Here is a 23,940-nt window from a genome sequence, read left to right as displayed (position 1 = left end):
GCCCGTGGTAAATCCATGCTGGCTTCTTCAAATTACTTTCTAATACTTCATGTGCCTGGAAACAGTTTCCATCAGGGCACCATCTAAAACATTTTGTAGGCTGCAGGGAGGCTGACTAGCCCATAGCCTGGATTATCCTTGTTACTTTTTAAAGAAGATGGGCAGGATTTCAGCTACACAACTTATAAGATTTCCAAACTCACACCGGTACACTTAAAGTTACCTCTTTTTTTTTTTTTTTCCCCACTAAACCAAAATATTTACTGTCCTTATACTGAAGTTAGCCATTATAATATTTATTTCCTTATTGCTACTCTTCTTATAGAAACAAACAAAACTTTTAGCTAGATCTCTCAAAAAAACAAGAGTGGTTTCTAGTTATGTGCTTATTATTGCTAAGAGCTAAGAAGAAACAAGAAGCATGTGAATGTGGGTCAGTACAGTGCAGAAAGTCTGATGCTTGCCTGAAACATGGGACTTATAAAATGTGCTTTGAGCAGCAGCGCAGCTCACATATTTTATGGCCAGGACATTTTGTAGGCATTCAATGGCCTGTGCCACACAGTTCATACACATTGCATACGTGAAATTCCAGCAAGGAGCACGATGGGGAAATGTTGCTTGGACATCAACGACACTTTGAAGTATTGTCATCCAGGACTGTGGAATCTCCATCCACTAAGGGATTTTAACAGACTACAGTTAATTAAATGCCTCTTGGGGATGGTGGGTACATTCAGGTTAGGTACAGTAGATCCTGAATTAAGGTTTAATATTAGAAGACCTATTGAGTTCCCCTCCAATGGAATCTCGCTTAATCATCAGGACCCAGCCATCAGATTCAATGAATAAAGAAATTAAATTATAGACATGAAATCATATTTCCAAGAAATTACCCACTTCCATTTCAATTAGTGTAACAATCCCATAACTTACTGTTCATAAACAATGTGTTTCAGGTAGGATCTAAAACCTATACCCTAAATTCATAAAGTTAGCAATTTCCTCAGAGAAGCGTTCTTATTTTTGAAGATTGAATCAACTCCTTCCCCTTCTGAGTCCCAGTTTCTGTCACTCACAGTTTATTTGTCATATGCAGCTAGAGTTGAACACTCTGTTCTTTCTCCTTTTCAGTCTTAAGCTGTTGGCTGTCTTGAACAGCTCCTACCTTTCAGATAGTCATGAAGTAATTGCTCTACTGACTTCATTTTAGAGGGGATGAAGTGATTCTTGCATACTGCTGGCAGAGCTCTTCAGGTTCTAAGGAGCTTCGAGAAGACATGGTGATGTTATTCTACAAGCCAAGGAGACAGAGGATAGCAGTGTTAGCCAACAAAGGAATAAGTGGTTCCAAAATCTGATCTACTTAATGCCCATCATGCATCGAGACATACACTAAAGGTACAAATCCAGTCGTACCAGCACTACAGCAAAAGGTGTTAACATAGTTTTCTGGATGTTACGAAACTTCAATTAGGTCTCAGATCAAGATGTTTTATTTATATACTGAACTTCTCTGTGGACCAGTCAATGTGCATCAGTTGTATCAGGGGTGAGGTTTTGTAACAGTGAAATGTACTTCTGAATCTCTTTGGGTTTTAATGCTCATTGACTTGGACAGGTAATCAATTGCTTCATCTCCAAAGGCCCATAGATATTGACTTTGTTCTCCAAAAGACTTTATAAAGAGTCATTTGGGGGATACTTTCACTTCAAATTGAATTGTGGACCATGAAATCTGTTTAGTAAAATACTAGAAAAAACACTAGATGTCAATGCTCCTTCTGCATTTTTAAATAGAACACAAACACTCCTGGCTGAAGATGAGATTCCTAGAAGAATCCAAGCTTGTTCTTTTTCTCTGACAGATTCTTTGAATCGTTACAGAATTTATTTGCCCTGCAGAAAAAATGCATTAGTTTTACAATATTCACTCTGCTTCTCCCACAAGACAATAACACAGGTATCTCTTTAACATTAGCCATGGGTCTGCTGTGCAAATTGTGGAAAGAAGGAAGGAGGAAAAATAATATGGCAATCAGTTAGTTCAATACTTACCTCTTGGTTTCTTGCCTACGTGTTTAATAAAGGACCTGGGGATGAAAGGAGATGGGAAGAATCTTATTTTAAACAGTGGCTTTTTGTTACATGTTACCTACTGTGTATCTGTACAGAAGATTAAATTTTTTTTGCACTCAGCTGAAAAATGAATGATACTAACAGAATCCACAGTATTAATAAATGTGGATGACTCAGCTTGCTTGGCAGTAGCCAATACATTGGAATTCCTGCCATTTTACCAGATCACTTCTACAAACTGTCAGAGTTTGATGCTATTTAAGTAGCAAAGCGATAGTGAACATTCCAAGTAGCAAACACAACTTAAAGACACCTTTTCAAAAACAAAGTAGTGTTTACAAAGAAGAAAGTAGTAATGTAGTACAGTGTAGGCTGTAGTAAACTTTTTGCGACTCCTTAATAGTTCTTAGGATGCTCTATATGAACAAGGTTAGGCACTATAACGTAGAAAGCTCGAGCGCTATGTAAATATTTTAAGTAAGTATACTAACTATATTTTCCTCTTATGAAATGTACTTGCTGTGACCTATTTGTCACGTCCAATATTGTAATTCCTACTAGATATTTTTACTTCAGTAAAAAAACAATGTCCCTTGAAATCCTCTGGAGCTCCAGTTTACACCCATGAGTCAGTACTTTCTATGTGTCCTCAGCCCTCCCACCATCTGACACCTCCCGCCGGCTTCCACACGGAGCCAAAGCCTTGCAGAAAGCTGTCAGTTGTGAGGTTCAGGACACAATTCACTGTGAGCCAGGCAGTGGTGGAGAAGCCAGGTGTGTTAATGGCACAGTGCCAGTGAACAGAGAGCATAGCCCTGGTTTACCAGCCTGTTCTTGAATCTCCCTAGCCCTCCTGCCTTCTTTGAGCCTAATACCAGGTATAAATATCCTGCATTATATTTGCCCACCCCAGTCATTCAAGGGACAAGACCCAGAAACTCCCTCTGTCCCATGAAAGGCTAAAAGTTGGCCGCAGAATATGCAGAGGTACTCCCTGCTCCAAAATTAGCAAGGTGGTACTAGTGCCACAGGCAGGTGCTAATGCAGTGGAAGGTGTCAGAGGAATGGGTTTCACAAAGGACCAGCAAGACCTTGGTGCATTGTAAAGCACAAAAATGTTATTTTATTGTCAGGAATAAAATTCTTTTGTCGTATTGAAGTTATGCTGGCTTCAAACAGACAGGCTGTTGGGAAGGCGAATCCCCTTTTAGCAGAAGAGACAGGCTGTGTGTACCATTGGGAGACTGAAAAATGCAGATAGATCAAAAGGCGGATAGACAGACAGACACGCAGGCAAGCAGGCAGAAAAACAGAAAGACAGTCTGGCCTGTCTGCCTGCCTATCACTCCAAGTACTTAGAGCATGCATTATAATATATTTCCACAGAAGTTAATCCAAATGTGTTTCCAACAAATTTAATAAACAAAGAACACTCTTACTTCATCAGGATGCATCCCTAGAAATACAGGATCATCAGCCATCTCTGCCTGCAAGCCCCCTCTGAGACTGGACTTCAGTCTCTGATCCCTTCATCACCAGTAAGGTCTGTTGCTGCTGACTGTAAAGGATGCACACAACACTTCCTATTGCACATCTGAGAAAAATGAACCCAAAACCTCCCAAAACAGAGCCTCTGACCCTCAGTTCTCTGTAAAGAAAGGCTTTGTGTCATCACCCGCATCTCCTAGCCTCCACTGAACCTCTCCTCAAGGCTGCTCCCACTGTCTTAGCCTTGGGAAGTGATGTGGTTTTTACAGGGGTTTGGAGGTATACCTTATGCCAGACCTGTGATCTTCATCAGCCACATAAACTCGAGGAGAGAAAAGGCCTTTTTTTGGGAACACCACAGAGCCTAGAGCCCCTTTATATCCATAAATAAGATTTGTAATGCCACACTGAGGACAGAAAATGAAAATGCTCTGATTTTAGATATTAAACTACTCCCAAAAAATACATCCAAGGAGATTTATATACACTGAATAATACATGTATTCATCTCAACAAGCAGCACAGCAAATGTTTAAACCTGTCATCGCTCTTATTACCACGTTCTTTGTCTCTGTTGTTTTTATCCAATAGTATTCGGTTTGCTTTTATCAGTGCCTCCCTAACCCTACTTCACAGGTATTTTTCATCTTGGGTGTTACGCTGTTTTTGATTAGCTGTTCTGCACACTAATTTACCTGTATGGTCAAAGGTGATTTGTGATCTCAGTGACCAAAATAATTTCTTGTTTTTCCTGTCTCTGCATCTTGTGTTGTACCCCTCTCTTCGCTGCTTGTACTCTTTACCAGTTCCTTCCAAGTCCAGAGCACCTTCTCTTTTCTCCAGCTGCCTCCTTTACTTTCTCTATAATTCTGTCCCCTAGGATTTGCCAAAAATTTTGCCTCATGTATCTCTGCCACTTCAGTTTTACAGACTGTCCCCTGGAGTCGGAGAAGCGATGCAATTCAAAGCATGGCTGAGGGAAGGAGAGCACACGGTTCAGCTCCACTCACTCTATTGGCAAGAAACAAAATGATTTGCTGCCACACAGTGATGAGAAAATCCAGGCTGGATACAGGAAACAGCAGCAGACAGAGAAATGTTTAAACATACCTTTAACCAGGCAACATCAAAGTCTTTTTACTGCCCCATCTTTCTGCTTCCTTCCACACCCTTAGAGCTGCTCACTCACATGCTCCTGTCTATTCATTAACATCTAATTAAGGTGCACATCTGCTGCTGCTTTACATCAGCAATGCATTTCCCCCCATTAAAACTGCCTGGAGCTTTCTGTTTTTTCTCCCTATTTGTTGCTGGTCCACTAAGAGCAAGAAAAAAAAAAAGCTTTTTCATGCTGATTGACAAACAGAGGGAAAACAAACTCTGGGTTTTGAAGAGGATGAAAGAGCAGAATATGACTCTCATCCAAAAACAACCTCTCCTCAGGGATGTGCCCCAGAGAGGCGGGGAGGTTTCTTTTCATTAAAGGAGCAATGAAGAGAAAAGAGTATTACATCTGTAGACACAACAGTCAGGACAGAAACTCAGTAAAAGCAGAGGTTTCGTCTTTTTTTTTACCATAGGAAGCAGCTGCACTCTATCACTTTACCTCACTTATATATCTGTGTATTTCCAGTCCATTTCTACACATTCAAAAGGTAAGTCAATGCCACAGATGGATGGTCTAACATGAGATGTTTTCCTAATCAAATTTCATGTCATGTCTCGGGGTGCATTACTGATAGAGACCACCAGTGACATACACAACAATGTTCTAGAAAGCCCTGCAACTGGTAACAACCACTCCCTTTTTTTTTTTTTTCCCCTTTCTTAAGGAGCATATTCACAGCTGTTTCTGATAGGTCTCAGAAATGGAGATGAAGCAAGTAGTTCCAGTGTCTGCTGGCATAGCTAGTCTTGCTCACTGTCTTTTTCCAATGATGGACAGATTTCTCCTCGGAGTTATAAAATACAGATCTAGAGGAATGATCCTGGGTATTTTCCAGTCATCTCTAAGCACACCATTGCTTGGCCATGGGACTTGCTTTCTAAAAACCTTTCCAACAAATGGAACTTAGAATTTAATAAAGATGCTAAAGTGTTAACCTCCTAACCAGAAGCAAAATGTGTAAACCAAAGGGCTATATCACACAGCAGCATGCGGTTTTCAGCCATTACTTCTATCAGAAATGACTGTAGTTTCTTCTTAATACAAAAAATATCCTGCTGTGACATTTCAGCACAGAAATATCCACCATAAAGACAGACTGCATTTAGCAATGCAATGTTGCCTGTCTCACTGCCAACATGAAAATACTATCGCACAGTCCACAACTCTCAAAAAATATTGCATATATTTATAAAATTATTCAGATTGTGGCTGTCTTCACTCAGGTTTTTTGACTTGGTGATATGCTAGAAAGACTTATTGCTTAATTGCTTAATGTGGAGCTCTGGTGGTAAAGCACTTAGAGACATGACCACGTCTATCATTTTCTGAGAAAGCTTTCCGTATATTTCATCTCTATCTGCTTGAAACAGAAATACAGTTTTTGTCCCAGCAGTGAGAAACAGAATTGACATACCTCAAAGTCAATAGCCTTGTTTTGCTTTTATTTGCCAATTTGATTATAAATATTTTGCTCTCAGATTCACTTTGAATTCCCTCTCATAAGACATACAGTGTCTTTTGTACAAACATCTCTAAATTATTTGAAAGACTTCAATATTGATAGCACACATAAACTACAAAGGAAAGTTTCATGGATAGATTTGAAGACTGGAGATCTTTTTTCCTCTCCTCCTTTACACAGTAGGCCAAAAATCTCACATAAATGATTCCTTCTTGAGAGTTTTATCTTATTTTGAGCATTAAGATATCTTTTATGAAGACATTGAGACTTGATTTAGAAGCTGCCAGTGACAGAGAATCCATCATACCTGGAGGAAAGTTGTTCCACTGATTAATTACTCTCTTTGTATTTACCTTAGTCTAGCTTCCAGCTCCTGAATCTCATGGATCTATCTTTCTGAAAAAAATACCACCTACAGTGAGCCATCTCTTCCCACTATCACCTCTTAATTTTCTCTTTGATGAACTAAACAGAGTACATTTTCTTGGTTTCTCCCTAGCAAAAAATATTTCCTATTATTCTTTTCTGAATCCCTTTCAATCCTTCGTTTGTTTTTTTTTTTTTTTTTTTTTGAGGAATGACTGTTAGAATGCAAAACTAAAGTGTATCATTAGTGCCAGAGGTTCATGATTCATAACAACAGTTCTAAATTTCACTTAAGCAACTGAAATAGGTAGAAATAAACATGCAAGACCCTCTTCATGTCATGACAACTACAAGAATAGCACTCCCTTGTTCATATATGAAACTTCCTGACTAATTCTTCGGAAGTTGTATTAAGCCTTAACTGCACCAGATTGCCCACTCATGTTCTGTTGTTTCACTGCTCCAGTGCTCTTCAGATACTGATTTCAAGGATGAAGTCCTAGGTCCCTAGGACTGACACACTTTCTGCATACCTGGACATGTAATCTAGTAAGCTGATGACACAAAAAGTTTGCATTGAAGTACTTGCTTGTTTACTTCTGTACGTGATCCAGAGCAGCCTCTGTACCCCATATGCAATTTATTGCTCTTATTCATTCACTAAATCTGTGTCATCAGAATTTTTACAAGTGTGATATTTACAGGTGTAGTCCTCCTGGATTAGACTGGGCCAAAAATAAACAGCTGCAGCATCTGCCCAGAAACCTTTCCATGGGACCATGACTTGAACTTTTACAGTTACTGTCAGTCAGTCAGTACCCTGCTTCTGTGGGCTCTCGATTTTATTTCTGATGAGAAAATTACCACTAAACATTGTTCCAGTATATCACCTGTCTCAAAAATGTCTTGGATATATTATATCACAGAGATGCCTTCACTGAACACATCTGAGATCTCAAAAATTATGCTTGTTTCCTTGAAAGGATCAATATTCTATAAAAGCACTCTGATGGCATAAATTATACTGCCCCTCCTTTCTGCTTTCCCATTTGTGTCCCATCACCGCCTTCCACTATATTGCCATGAACAGTCATCTTATGGTTTCCTAGGCAGATTTGCTGAACACTTTAAGTAATTAAAAATTTGATGCATATGATTACGTGCAGTGATATTCCCAATATTTCTAAGATTTGTTTAAAAAAAAAATTTAAAATCCATGTCTGAGGGATTTCCTTTCCCATTCTTTTTCTTTTTTAAAAAAAGTATTCAACTGCTATTTTTTAGCACCCCTTATGATTACTTTAGAACAGGAAGGATTTCATTATTACTCTCATTTCTAGTATATGGCTATAGCGCTCTGCTTCTTTTGAGGTAGTAGGTATTTGTGAGTACATATTGAGCACTATGGCTTTTTGTGCATCCTAAGATGACATTTTTCAGACTGAATCTGTACAGAGATAAAATATCTATTTTAGCAGAAATAAGGTGATTATAGTCCAAAGTATACTAGAAATTTAGAGAAAGAGACCAGAACTCTACACAGAGTAGAAAGGGTTCATGATCACGCTTATGAGTTCTGAAATCTTATTCTACTTTCTTGTGAACATATTTCCAGTTTTCCCGAGGGTATAATTTTCTTTCCTCAGATGAATGGATGTAGTAGAAGAACCTTTGAATTCAGCCAGAATTTTACTTGATACTGGTAAAATATTGTTTTTATTGGTGAACTATAATTCATGGGAAAGAAGCAGCTGTTTATAGAATTTATAACTTGGACTGGTCAGAAACATTTTTATTGAAAAGAGCCTGTTTTGATGAAAAACTGTCCCCAACTGAAAAAATGTTTGATTATTGGATAAAATAAAATCCCAAGTTATTTTACTCCACTTCCTTGAATCAGGAGTACAAAATAGGGACTTTTTATAATCCCTTTTTTCTCATGTTTTTACAGTCTTGAAACTGAGAAAAGGGAAGACTGTAATACAAAAAATGAAAATGTAGAGTGTTTTATCAGGAAAAAAATAATTGCGTAAAATATTAAGAAAACAGAACTAAACTTTTCTTTGAAAAATTTCTATGAAACATATTTCTCTCTTTTTGATTGACTCAAATTGTGTCATCCAGAGCAGAAGCAGAAACAATCACCATGTGATAAAATAGGACACAGTTTGAAAAGCAAACCACTGGGATGAAATACTCAATATTAGTTATGTGAGTGAAATGGGTTGGAACAAACTATTCATCAAACAATTTCAAATAATAAAATAATTAATGCAAATTGTGATGTGTTCATGAAGAAATAACAAATGCAAAAAAGGGCAAATTTCATTGTCAAGTGAATTGTTCTCAGGGAATAATTCATCTAGCGGCAGAAGACAGAGAAAAGAGTTCAATGCTAATAGGTAGGAAGAAGGAGAACATAGCATAGAAAAAGAGCTAATTTGTTGATGGCAGTAAGTCTACTGACTGCTTAGGGAGAAAGAGAGCTAGGTAGATACTGTTGACTCTCTGCTTTTAAAAAGTTGGACATACCTTAAGTTTAAGCCCATGCGTTCGGTTTTGTAAGATTATTATTTCAGATTGCAGGCTCTCCGAGAAAGTATCTTAAAATCAATGTGCAGCATGTAATAGAAAGTAGCTCTGCTCTCCGCCAGGTTAACTAACTTTAAATGAAATTATAACAGTTATTAATAATACATGGGTTTAGAACTGTGTTTCATTCTGCTAAAGTTTTTAGAACCTCAATAAAATAAAACATTGTACTAGAGTAATCATAAAACAAATCCTGCAGAGTCATGATGTATTCTTTTTAAATACAATCTGTTATCTTGAATTTTATTTATTTGCCTTCTTGGCAGTACTCTCAGGCTTGCTCGCTGGACACTGCAACCCCCTAGAATCAGCTCCTGTTTCAGTACTGCAGAGCTGTCAGGAGGGTTCATCTGTGCACAAAGCATTTCCTCAGCATTTGCTGCTTCGTTGTTGCAGAGCAGTAATGCATGCACAAATGTGTACACACAAAGACCTGAATGCACGGCTTCTTTCTGAATTATACTGATTAATTTTGGAGAGGGGTTAGAGAGAGGTAACTGTCATGTCAGTTGTCATTGATTTCCGAGATAAATAAGGAACTGACCAGTAAAATTATGCCCAGCCAAAACATAACAACACTTAAATACAGTCCAAGCAGTGAGCAAAGGATTAGCTTTGCTGAAGTAGCAGAACTGCTTTTAGATAACATTAATTTCAAGTAGAGGAATGTTGCTGTTTCAAGGCCAGGAACATTGATTTTTCTTCTCTTTTTCAGTTTCATCTCTTTTACTAGTTACATCCCCAATGGCCATTATAGAATGCCCCATTGTTTACTACAAGCTTAAGTTTCTGTGCTAAAAATATCTGATTTTTTTCTGCGTTCTTGATCAAACATATTTTAACAAGGTAATAATTACATGCACGCTCTTCATCTGTCAAATATATTGTAAATGGGGAAACATTTATTAAATGTGAGTGCTAATACCAGAAGAATCAGTTACCGCGACATTTCTCAAAAAAGAACAGAAGAAGCTGTTCAACACCTGCGTACTCTGTTTTGTACTAAACTGCTCTAATTAGCACATTTTGAGATATGATTAGAGCACTAGAGGAAGCTTTCCAAATGCCATTAATTATGGATGTGATCTTAAATTATTCACTTTGAATATTTTTTTCTTGCTATGCCTCTTTTATCTTCCACTAACTTTTTGTCGCATCCTAGAACAGATCCAATTAAATCTCAAATGGAATTTTCTTACACTAAAGAAAAGGTAAGCTGAAAATTAATCACTTTTTTTTTTTTTTTCCTAAGGTGCTTGTCCTGAAAAGGGAGAACGTGAGTGAGAGTATTTTTTTTCCTCATAAATGTTCATAGTTTTCTACCTCAGCCTCTACCGGTGTTGGAAGAGTGATTCTCATGGAATCATTAAGCACAAATATTTCCATCTCTCACTAAAGTAATATTATGGAATGCAACAGAATATTTGCATACTAATTCATTCTTATTACTTTTAAAGATTCCTGTGTCAGATCAGTTATCCAAGCCTCTGGTATATTACAGGTAGTGTCATATGCGGAGTCCATTAGCTTGCAACCGACTGAAGAACCTTCTCCAGACTCACATGCAACCAGAGATATCAGGAATAAGTCTGCAAAAACAGGAGGATGGCACTAGGAAGGAGGGAGACACAGAGAGAAGGAAGGGTGGAGACGTAATGTAAGAAAAATGAAAGAAACATGGTGAGCAAAACTGAACACAGTCCAAGGTAAGAAGTAGACTGAGAAGGAATGATAAACATAGGAAAGCAGGGAGGGGAAGGGGGACCTTTGCCTTAAAGTAGCAAAAGGTGGCTGCTTTTGGGTTGTGGATGGCACAGGGCACTGTGACATCCAGAGCTCTGCGATGTCCAGGGATGTGATCCAACACAGTTCTGAGGCTGCAGCTCCCTGCAACAATATGTCTAAGAAACATCTTCTGAGCACCAGCTTTTTGTAGGTTTACACAGATGCTGGCTGGAACCTTGGGTATCTGGCTCAGGTATCATACTAACTCACGTGCTCAAATCCAAATGTCCTAAATGACTCTCTCCAATGAAAAATTTGGGCAGCAGAGAAAATTGCTTTTTCTCCTCCTTCTCTCTTTTGTTTTTTTCCTTCCACGCATTAAACTGACTTGCTGGTGCTCTTAGCGTGGCACAACATTTTTGCAGAGGTAAAGAAAGAGAATTCAAACACTTCTGTTTAAAAAGAAAGCTCATATTTACATTTAATACACAAAGACATTATAAAAGGCTCCCATGCATGTCCTAGGGACTAAGCAGAATAGTCAAAAAACCCTAGTGCATGCAGTGACTGAACTTTGCCCTGGATTTTATCTTTTTTTCTAGGTTTGAGTTCCTTCTTTAAGCCTTCCTCTGGGACCTGTTAGAAGCTACTAGCACATACCTGTTTTGTTAAAGACTGCTGATAAATTCCAGTGAAAAGGAATGACAATTCTCTTAAAAGGTGTTTAAAACATGTGGCTGTAGAAAGCAGGCAGAAGATGAGCTGTACTCCAAACTGGAGTGCTATCACTTCACACAATAGCCACATCCTTCTTAAAGCTAAACAGAGCTGAAGTTGGTCTCTGGATAGGAAACCTCCAAGAAAAACACACTTAGGAGCAATCACTCAGAAGTCTGTTCTCCTGCTGATTCAGTGATGTTTGGTTGGTGTCATGTGAAAGCTGTCACCTCACTGATGAGGGAATTTCTCTTGCACTAGGCATCATTAAAGCTCTTTGGAGAGACTATGTCTGACCTGCTGAATCAATACCTTATGTGGCTATTACCCACAGTTTAATAAGCACTTCTGATCGTTAATTTTTTTACCTTGTCTAATTCATTAACTTCCTCTTGTACTGAAAATAACTCCTGTGATCTTGGCATGAGGTACTGTACCCCTAGACATTACCAAGAACTCACTCACATGCTTGAGTGGGCTAAAGATCAGGCTCAAAACAGGCAGACCTACCATTCCTGATCCTCACTGAATCAATGAAGTTTGCATCATCTCTCACAACTGCATCACAGTACCAGGTCCATGCTGGACAATCAGAAATCCTATAGAACTAAGTGAAAGGGTAAAACGTAATCTTCCATTCATGCAGATGGAAGAGAAAGAGACTGTTATTAGGTGAATAAAATAGACTTAAAGGGGTTTTACGGTCCTTTGCAATGTGTAACCTTACCCACTTTATTTCTTCATGTTCATACCTTATCCTCCATGATCACATAAGACTCTAAGATAACTTAACAAGGATATTAGGACCTTTCTTGAGCTAGTCATTGCTTGCCCTCAAGGTCTTGGCATTGTACAATGTTGGCTCTGCTCAGTGAGCAAGATGCTTTATGCCACCTAGAACCTGCTGAAATTCACCATCAGGTTGGCAAAGATCTATGAAAAGGGTAACATTTCTCATCAGTCTGTCTGTAAAAGGAAAATCTTATGGAAAAAGAAGATGCTTATAGAATGGAATCCAATCTGTGCTATGCTACATGCTCTTTGGCTTCTATCTTGAAGCTTTGAAAGACTTTGTAAGTTCATGTTGCCTTTGTTATATTGCCAGTTGCCTACAAAAGCATACTGCAGAAAAGAAGAAAAACTGAACAAATACATGATAAAGAAGGAAATCTGAACAAAAGGCAGGGAACTATAAAGGCATGCAAATCTTCTGTGCTAAGTCCTCTGCCTACAGTTACCAATGTGCAAGTATGTAACTCGAGAGTAAATAACTCCAAAGAAGCAACACTAATATAAGCCAGAGTAACTTCATTGACTTTTCAATCAAAATCACCGTAAGAAATATCTCACATATGAGCTCTGACTCTTTGGTATCTTAACATTGCTTATTATCACTAATATTGTCACAAAACATTGCCCTGAGTGTAAGTGATAGTGGCATTGCAGCAGAGGACTATTTCAAATTCTCTCAAACATCACCATATACTGTATTTCACACACAAAAATTTAACATGTCATTTATTTTCATTGTAATGAATATTCAATGCATGTCTTCCTGGCAATGTAATAGGACTGACATTAGGGCAGGTGGAAGAGCATTTCAGACACCCTAGATGACACTCCTATTTCACTGGAAAATTAATGAAAATTACTTATAGTTAAAGTGAGTTTTGTCCAAATTTATTTTACCTTATTTTTGTTGAAATTTGCTGGATTTCTTGTTCTTACAGCCTACTATAGTTATGGCACCATATAATACCAGCGGCTCCAAATCTAGTGCTAACCAAGGTGCACCCAATGTGAAATGAGCCATAACAGGTCCACAATGGAAGTTAACTGTATCTTATAAAGGCTATTCTGTAGTTGCCAAAATATGAAACATAAGCAGATAGGCTAAGGTACCAATAGATGAGAGACACCAAATAACACCCTCGTATTTGACAGCTACTCTTGAAGGCCTAGCGTGGGACATTTCAGAAAGTAATCATTCATGCCCATTCAATTTTACCTCGATGGAGGATGATTTTTTCGCTTGGGTGTTGAACAAACAACTTTTTCCAGAATTAAATATATTGGAGAAATTATCAAAAAAACGAGTCCAGCCTTCGCCAATTTTCAGCTGCACTGGTGGATGTTCCACACATTTTTATTTGCATTAGGAGAGAATGTAAGCAGGAAAAAAATAAAGATGAATACCAGTCAGTGCTGTAAAAAGAAATCTACTGATGCAAATATATCTGGCAAATCTTCACTTCATCAGCAAGGAGACTCACTGTAACGATAGATCCTTCATGGTATAAGTGTATTTGTAGGCATATGAGTTTCCAGAGTAGCTTAGCACAGCTTATCTGTCCTATCTCCCTCTCAATCCTCTCCGCTCTGAACTTCCAGGAGAATTCAGTGTGTCCAAAATGAGGAAGATAATAATGAATGAAAAGAGAGAAAAGAGACCAAGAGAGAGAAAATACAAGACAACGCAATACAATAAAATGCCTGTCCTTGCATTACTAGCCAGAGAAATCCTACCAATCCATCATGCTGGAATAAACTTGCAAGAAAGTGAAGACGGATGGTTTAGGAAACTCTGGTAAGGGCGGGTGTCTCACATTCAGGGCAGACTGACAATGATCAAAAGCAATATCTTTGTCAATTTGTCTAGCAAGCAGATATAAAAAGCCTGGTGTGGCTTCAGGTTGTGTTCCCAGCAGAACGTTTCCTGGTCACCTCTCTGAGTACATCTCTTGCAGCCACCAACAGACAGGCTACAGGAATATCCTTTGCCTCACTGCGGCAAGGTCAACAATAGCAAATAAGGAACATGCTATAAACAATACTATAGTTTGCTTGATGTTTATCTTTTAGTGCCGTGTATGTATTCCCAGGACATGCTCAGAGTGGCACATAAAATCTTCAGTTGATTGTCAGACTGTTTCTAATTAGGGATGCTTAAAAGGAATCACACACGAGACGACACAGGCATTCATTGCCAACCTACTACCGAAGAGCTAGGCTGGGAAGCCCTATGCCAAGGAATGAAAGACTTGTAGGTTCATGGGAACGCTCATTTACTGCTTTCTCAGTCTTTCCCTGTCCAGCCAGGCTTGTAGTTATCACCTGCACTACATCAAAATTACTGTTCCAGATCTAGGAAAAGGCACAAATTAAGTTTTACCCTAATTGAACTTATTGGGCCTCACTCGAATTTATTTTCTACAAAGTAATTTAAGGCAGCAGATGATAGCTCTTCAGGGGAATAATATCATTATCTTTCTGTTTCACAGCTGTTTTTCTAATTACATAATAGGTGACATGCTCTTCTCCCCTCTCCCCATGTGGAAGCAGCTATTGGGCACGGCAGGCAGGAGTGCTGTTTTACAAGAAACATGTTTTTCAGATACTTACTTTCATCTCTGTTAAAAATTGCCCTTCATATCTTCTGTAAACATTAAAGATCACCTGGTGAGTTTTTTGTCTGCTCAGATTCATTTTTGTCTGCATACTCCAGAACATCTTATAGTCATCATTGCTGCTACTGGAATAAAGCTAAAGCAGATGTAGACCCCAGAAGCTATAAAACATCTTAGCTTTTCTGCCCTTTACTGTAGGGATAAGACGGTTTTCAACCTCTTATAAGAGTGCTTTGCCAGTCACACTAATAGCCAGTAAGTAAAGTGATTCATATTTTCTAAATTATAAATGTAGTGATTATTCATATATATACTACTAACACCTTCCACATGGTACATACTGTACTGAAGAATTTATTCCCTCTCAATAGTGAAATTCATCCCAAACACTTATATTTGTGCTTGGGAAGCGACATACGCTACCAGACACACACACAGAAGATTTTGAGGAGACCAAATGTTAACAGTCTGTGTTTGAACTGGACCAGATGGTCAGGTTACTACATCTACTCTTGCCAGAAAAATCCAATTGTGGTTTTCTATTGATCAAAATTGCAAGGCTTGGTTTTATATTTCATCTTTGACTGTAACTTAACCTCCAAAGTGACCCAACATCCCCTTGTGCCAGCTTGCATAACAGAATTGATGTTGGGTGCCAGGAGTATGAAGTTAAGAAAAAAGTTAAGACACTCTGATGACATGAAAAACAGTGAGATTTTTTAAAGTCACAAAACCCAACCTTTACTCCAAAGGAAGACAGGTCTTAGTTCAAAACTTCTAAACATATATATTTAAAAAAAATAAAACCATGTATTTGTTTCCCCTTCTACTCTTTCAGTGGATGCTTAGGTACTGATACAGCTATTGCTGAAGATGATGAGACTCTGCCCAGTGATTCCATGGGCATCAGCTGGATTTCCCATGCAAGTAAAAGGCAAAAAAAAAAGCTGTGTCTCATTTATGCTAGGACTCATTCTGTCCTGAACACAAAAAGGGATCTTAAATGGCACAATTGCATCTAGTGCTTAAGTTTAGCTCCCTCCACACCAACCAGACTAATGAAAGAGAATTTATATAGAGATATAAATGAAGTCTAACATCTTCAGAGATTAGCAATTAATTTAATGGCTGACCAGGACTATAAAAGCCTAGGTATTTTATTAAAAAAAAATAAATAAATCTGTTTCCCCTGTGGTTCTGATGACAATGGTAAGTCTGCAGCTTTAATGGGGTGACCATAACCATCAGTTTAATTTCAGTATTGACTGAGACGTAGATTCCTGACAGATTTCCCAGAGGATTCTAAAGGACAAGGAGGTGTGCAATTAAAGCTATCTACATCATGAAGTGCAGACTGTGAAAAAGCAGAACCCTGATGTAAAGTAGAACTCCTGCCCAGTTTTTCCCACTGTAAATTTATTTTTCTTGGAAACATAGTTCACACTGTCTGATAGATGCCATGCTGCTCTCAGTGACAGCACGAATTACACCTCTTCATCTGAATGTAAAATTTGATGCATATTAAGAAAACTCGGATAACATCACAGTCCATATTAACAAGAGCTGCTGAATTTGTCATTTAACAAAACCTCTGAACTATGCTGTATTTGTCTTGTACTTAACATTCTCTCTCTTTCACTGATGGGAAACTGAAGCAAAGATCATGAAATACATAGCTTTAGAAAAATGCTAGCATATTTTCTTGGTCACGTCAGCATCCCATGACAAAAAGTTAAGAGTGCTGAAATGACTTTTCCAAGACAACACAAAATATCGGTGGCAGAGTTAAAAGCTGGAGCTGCACGTTCTGCCTGCCTTTCCTTGAACCACCTGTAGATCTTGCTGTTCAGAAAACAAGATTTCTGCAGTCTGGCTCTTTTGCTCGACTTGTGATCAAAGTGTATACCTCTGGGAACATGATAACAGCTCCATCTCCCATGCTTTCTAATTAATGCAAAACATGCCAGAGTTACTTAAATACGTAAGTTAGAATTGGTAATGGGGAACTAGGGAGAACCTTCTTTTTTTCTCCCTTGCTTAAGACAATTCACAGCTATTGCAGTTATACAGCATGCTGTATTTATTAACCCAGCAGGCACTGTCAAATGCTCATCAAGCATTTACACGTAATCTTCAGTAGAAAAATTGTTTTTGATGGTAAGTTTATGGCAACCAGCAGTGATAGACAATTTATTGCATTGCAAAACCACCTTGAGTGACAGAAATCCAAAAGGACCTCCAGAGAACCAAGAGATGTGGGGGTTAAGTGTGTCATTCAAGGAAATCTATGTCATCAGTAAGAGTGCCATGAACATCCTTGCTGTCATTTGTTTCCAATTCCACTGCAATGTCTTCATGGCATCAGTTGAAGAAACTTTAGGAAGGATTTATTCCTGACCCAACCAGAAACTAGGAAGTACCTATATTCTGGTGACAGCCTTCTCCTGTGAAACTTCATATCTACGTTGTCTATATTTCTTTAAAAATAGCAAACTGCCTCCTTGCATAGAATCATAGGATGATTTGGGTTGGAAGGGGCCTTATAGATCATCTAGTTCCAACATGTCCTGCCGTGAGCAGGGACACCTGCCACTAGACCAGGTTGCCCAAAGGTCCATCTTTTATTTTCTCATATATTCAAAGGTGGGCTATACTAAACTAACATGTGTCTGAAGATCTTCACACCCTTGAAAATACATCTGTTAAAATTAATAGCCTCCAAAAATTCCATGCAGGTACCAGAAGAGATGTATAGCTCCAGTCTAGTACAAATCAGAACACGTATATTGATTCAAGAAGTTATATTCATACATACCTGCTGAAGTTCCAAGTTATAGAAAGTATTGTCTGTGGTGCACATAGATTAAATGCTTCATATACTGACAAATATCTGAAGGGTGGGTGTCAGGAGGATGGGGCCAAGCTCTTTTCAGTGGTGCCCAGTGACAGGACAAGGGGCAATGGGCACAAACTGAAGCATAGGAAGTTCCGTCTGAACATGAGGAAGAATTTCTTCCCTCTGAGGGTGACAGAGCACTGGACCAGGCTGCCCAGGGAGGCTGTGGAGTCTCCTTCTCTGGAGATATTCAAGACCTGCCTGGACAAGGTCCTGTGCAGCCTGCTGTAGGTGACCCTGCTTCGGCAGGAGGGTTGGACTAGACGACCCACAGAGGTCCCTTCCAACCCCTACCATTCTGTGGTTAACAAAAATAGAGTTCCTACAAAAGTCATTGTTCGGTTGATTTTTTTTCCTGGTAAGAACATTTTTATATCACACCATACCCTGGATCAAGCACATTGTCCGTATAAAAGGCTACACTAAAATCATGTTTCCATTTGCTTCTACATGGATTTAAGTTAAGAAAACAGTTCTTGTGAGTGAAGGTAGCATTTACGTCTAAAGACATTGGTACTTCACCACACCTCAAAGGTGTTTGCATATGCATTGAAGTCCTTGACACAGACTCTGATGTCCTCTCGCCATGAACTTTTCTAGCACCATTCCAGAGCAGTTCAGATTGTTGATGACAATAAGTGTATGACCTACAAGGAATATTGGAAAAAAAGTAGAGCATGGAATGCTCTTGCAAGGCACACTCAGCAAAAAAGTTGGAATGAAGAATGAGCCAAATGCCAAGAAAGCCAATGAATTTAGAGTAAATCTCTTGGAATAAGAGGAAAAATATAAACACTATTTTCATTTTATTATAGCTTTTCGAGAGGTAGGAAATTTCCATGTTGGTGAATTATAGGCCTGAAAGAAAAAGGATGAAACTACTTATTTCTGTATGAGGCAAAGCCTTCAAATGCTACTCGTACATTTAGGAATGTGTGTATCTTCTGTAGGAACAGGGACATTGTGGTTCTCAGCCACTTTGCGTTATGTCAGTAGCATAGTGTTTGGCTTCACAGACTACCTTTCATTATTATTGCATTTGCCTGGAAATATTTTATTTCCAAGTAGTCTGTGATGTATTATACAGCAAGACAGGTCTGATCATATAACAATGGCATGTTTTCTGTTAAAAAGGACTCACTCTAGGTTAACAGAAATGCTGTCTCTCCACTGGTGCATGATGACAGCTGGAAGGTCATAGAAGACCTTTTACAGTAAGATAGCCTGGAAATACTGCCCAGAACTTAGTGTCTGGCTGCCCTGTCTGCCTTCAAGGAGTTGCTCCAAGGAAAGAACACTATTCCCCCATTGATGTGTTTTGTTTATTTTTATTGTTCATTTTCTACAAGGGATTACTTCTAATCTTAATTCTCCTCCTTTTACATTCAGCCCTCATCAGAATATGGCTCTTCATGAAGACAAATGGATTGTCACGTAATGCTAAACAAAAGCATTGCAAAATCTACGTGGATAATACATAACTTAGTATAAGTTCCTCTCTAATCTACTCTAGTTACCACAAATGCCCTTGTGGCTGCATTTTACAAAGAGGGCAAAAAAATCACATAGAAATAAAACATTGCAAAGTTTTAATTCTTATTTTCATATTAGCTGATGGTGTTTTTAGCCAGTGTTTACACCAGTGCTAAGAAGAAATTTCGTGTCTGAAATGGAGTGTCCAGCTTCATTCCTAGGCAGGAGCCTGTCTTCATTTCAACCAAGTAGTGTTTCTAATCGTTGCCTGCTAATGAGCATATTAACCCGCATTTCTGTTTGCATTGTGATTTCTTTCAACGTTTCAGCCTAGTCAGCTACTGTATTACTAAGGAGATTCATTACTGATGCAGTAATATTTATGAAATCAGGCTTATTGCACTGATACAAGCAAAAGGCATCTGTTTATTTTAACTACTTTCTAATCAGATAAAGGAATGAAACTGTGATGGAAGACAGGAAAAACTATCACAAAAATGATTGAGTGAATTGTCTGTAACAATAGGCAATGACAATAAAGTAATACAGTACTTTTTCAGGCAACAGTACGAGCATTAACCAGTTAATCAGCCAATACTAGCAACATGAAAAATATGAACCAAAAGAAAGTCAAGTGATCTGCTGAAGAGCTCCCAGAAATTTCAGAGCTGCAATGGAAACACAGATATTTCTGGTACCCTGTCCAGCACCCTGGGCTGCACTCCCCTCCTGAAGGTCCAGCCCTGCACGTTTAGGTACTGACCTCAGCAACAGTTGTGTTTCAGGAAGCCCATCTGCAGTGAGGCTTTTTCAGCTATCTAGAGGTCTTTTCCCCCCCTTTTCAGCACGGTGAAGAGTGTGTTTTTCAAAACTCTAACAGCAAGACAAGAGGCTAACAGAAAGAGGTGTCTTCACCTCCAGGACCAAAAAGAGTCTTTTTCACTGTGACTGACCTCATTGCTGAAGATGCACTCCTTTAACATACAACCTGACCTAAAAGCCAGAGGCTCACCATAATGGCCCAGAGACCAACGAACATTTTCTAAATTTGCCACTGTGTCCACATTCTACTAAACACTAAGATAAAATATTTTGTCTTCCTCCCCACTTCTACTGCCCTTAGGATCCTCTCCTTAGTCTTCATTTTAATTTACATTTTTTTATCTTGCTTTACAGGCTGCTGAGCTTTGTCTTCTACAAACCTATAGCAAGATACAAAAAATAACCCCTGGCACCAAACTGGCCACTCAGAAAAATTAGTTAGCATGAATGGGGAATGTACCACTGATAAGGTGTGTCAGAGCCCTGAGCACGTGTACCCCCCAATCCTGGGGCTTGTTTGCCTGGGCTCAGGGCCAACACTGAGCTGATGCTGCTGGTGGCCTTGGGGAGAGCTGGTGGGGCTCAGTGGGGGATGTCCCTTACCCCTGGACAGGGCTACCCCTGCCCTGCCCAGCCACAGCTGCTGTGATGCAGAGCCTGACCCCCACCTGTGGGCTGAAGTCCCAGCCCAGCCTCAGCCTGGTCCCAGGGAGGTGCCCGATGTCAGCAGCTGGGGTTGCCCCTGGCTGTCCTGCTCCCTGGCTGGGGTGGTGGGACAGCCCTGGCTCCCAGCCCCAGGAAGCAGATGGCTCACTGAGTGCTCCTCTGTGACAATGCAATTCAAACTGGGCTTCTTCCAGTGAATCCAAGCTTTTCTACCTCCACATGAGCGTACTCTAAGCATACACATGTTCCTATGCAATGCTATGTTGTTGTCATTTTTTTTCTTTCTTCTGAATAATGCACAGAGTAATAAACTCTGGGAAGTGCTGAGAAGATCTATTCTTTGCCTAATTATTCAGCTATTTTTCCCACTACATTTTTAGCATATGTGCTGTTTTCTTCCTCCAGGCTAATAAAGAAACAGTTTTAAAGCACTTACTTGATATGAAAGGATGTGGTTGGGAAGAAGAGAAGGAAGTTTATTAAAGACATTTGTGTTCAGACAGTCTAACAGGAATCTAATGTATTGCAATTGGTTTTCAAGTGGTATAAACATGGTCTGTCCTCAGACTATTTAGCTCAGGCAATAATTGTTTACTAGTTGGCCACAATACAAAAACAATTACATATTCACATTTTGGTGACAGCAATAAGATTACAGCTGACTTCTCTTCCAGTCTCTTTTTCAACCCCTTTTTCAAAATACACCACTACAAATATACCCTTATATACATTTATTATAAATTAATATCAGGCTTGTTGACGAAATTCACTATATCCCAGGCCAAAAAGCTGCTGACAACTGTATTTGCCTTGAACAGAGCATTGGGTAGTTTATGAAGATCAAGTTCAGCTAATAACACTACCAAAGAAGAAGAGGAAAAAAAAAGTTATTTCACCACAGCAAAGATATTAACAGAAGTCACTGAAGTAGAGGATTTTTTTTAGGTTTTCACACAATATACCTATTTCTGACATCTAATAATTAATCAATTATTGAAAAAGCTTATGGTGCAAGTCCAGTATGGTGAGCTTGGACTTGATACAAAGCCCTTTAGAGCAATGGAATTTTTTATTTTGCTATGACTGTGTCTCTTGATACAACTGTGTTTTATATCCAGCCATACTATACGTAATTTCTGACACTCTTACTCTCAACAACTAAAAAAGTGTTCTTTATACAAGCCCAACATCCTAGATGACGGGAAAAATAAGTGGTCACCTTCAGCACTTACAGATCCCTGTGCTCCCAAGTACTGTTGATCAGTGTTAAAGTTTCCTCCTCTGTTTTATCACCCTTTCACACACATTCAGACCCTATTTCAGAATAACTCTGCAACCCTAGATGGATGTATGAATTAATAAATCTTTCCACATGTTCAAATAGGAGACAATTCCTTCCTGCTTGTTTATCAGAAGAAAGTGATACAGAAGATGTTGAGTTTAATTTGTGTACTTCCGAAAGCCTTCATTTTATGCTTTCAGTCAAGAATATTTGAGTTTGGTCTGGTTAACAAATATGAGCAGGTATTTTTGAACAAACTTTAAAGTTAACAACACTTCTCCTCCCTCTTCCTACTGTCTTAATTTATACACTGCTCATCATTACTACCTCTTTTTGAACTGTCTACTCAGGTTCTCTTCCCATAAACCTTGTGTGCAAGTTGGGAATGGAACAGTTTAAAAATGTATCAATATAAAAAATCTTATGTGTAACATCTTCATTCCAAATTCCAGCAGGGATCTTCAGAGCATGATCAAGGCACAAGAGCTAGGTAAGGATGTACCTGTAGGGAAGAAGTCTTTATTTCTGTCCTTCTTTCCTTATCTATAATAAAGTCATACTCTACTGGAAACAAAGTTGACTTTCCAAGTCAGGCTTTTGTCAGACTCAAGGGAAGCAATTAGATGTAAAGCAGGCCAGCTGGTATGACAGCAATTAGACTCTAGGTCTGTTGTTATCAGGACCCAAAGCCGCACTGTGAAATTAGCTTGGAACTTTAATTAAACCTGTAGTAAAAATTTACTTTTATTTCTTAATTATTATTTTATTAGGAACGCAGCTGAACGGCTTACTGAACTAGTAAAAATTAATATAGCTGTTTCCCTCTGTATTATCGGTAGAATTCAGAAGCACCTTAGCTGTTACGAACAGTTATTATCACAAGTATCCCCCTGGCTCTTTGGCATCTGGAGAGAATTAATTAAAAGGCTCAAACTGGTGAGCAGTTAGCATTTCCTACTGTCAGTTTAGATTCCATGTAGGCAAGCAAAGCAATCATAGGCTGTACCTACATTAATATAAGAATTGTGGTTTTAGGTCATTTTGGTGACTCTTCTCAGTGTACACATTCACCATGCACAGGTTGCATTTAGAGAACTTATTTGGTGCAATCAAATCAGATTCTTTCAGAAGAAACTGAACCAGAAGGTCTGTTACAGACCTATAACAGATACTCTCCAAATCTGATAGGGACACTGACAGTGAATCCAAACAGCTCCAAACCCTCAACATAGTGAGGATGTTTGGTACAGCATACCAGATTAATTTTAGTCTGACCTGCACCCTCTAAACTTCACGTTCTGTAAATGCAGGGTCTTCAGCCCCAGCTCTTTCTATCCACTGATGCAGTCCTGTTGCACCAAATGAATGTAGACAGTCATGAGTGGCAAAGGGGCAGTGTGATTTTACATCACATAAAATACAGGGAGCAAATGTTAACAAAACCAAAGAAAGTTGTCGTAATTTTCATCTATGTGTGCATGGCAATTTGAAGACAAACCCAATAGCATCTGGCATGACATCCCCAGAAAGGCAGATACTCTTGAAGAATACACTGTCATCATAGCCATCTACACAGCTGTATGAGAAATCAAAAGGGAAAGGACACTCGTGAAGGCAGAATTTGGTTCTTAGTTTGCAGCCAATCTTAGCTGTAATAAATAGTAGTTCCAGATTTTCTACGTATTAAATGAAAACTTCTAATATCTACAACTGTTAACCGGTGCTTTGCATCAAAGATTATCATTTACTAGTTATGAGTTTGGAACCAGAAGATGACTAAACAATAGAATACTTCTA

The 23,940-nt window shown here is 38.8% G+C and overlaps 1 long non-coding RNA gene across 1 annotated transcript in view; it reads right to left on the bottom strand.

Annotated features, from left to right (window-relative positions):
* LOC142365200 (uncharacterized) overlaps positions 1-23,940 on the bottom strand; it is a 64,751-nt gene that overhangs the window by 787 nt on the left and 40,024 nt on the right. Inside the window, exons 2-3 of the long non-coding RNA XR_012766397.1 lie at positions 2,059-2,093; positions 1,169-1,294 (exon numbers count right to left, since the gene is read on the bottom strand). This is a non-coding gene — a long non-coding RNA (uncharacterized LOC142365200). The remainder of the gene's footprint in view (positions 1-1,168; positions 1,295-2,058; positions 2,094-23,940) is intronic.

This window comes from Opisthocomus hoazin, chromosome 2, assembly GCF_030867145.1.
Source record: "Opisthocomus hoazin isolate bOpiHoa1 chromosome 2, bOpiHoa1.hap1, whole genome shotgun sequence".
Lineage (NCBI taxonomy): Eukaryota > Metazoa > Chordata > Aves > Opisthocomiformes > Opisthocomidae > Opisthocomus > Opisthocomus hoazin.
The sequence above is the reverse complement of the archived record's forward strand: the minus strand, read 5'-3'. Positions and strand labels throughout refer to the sequence as shown.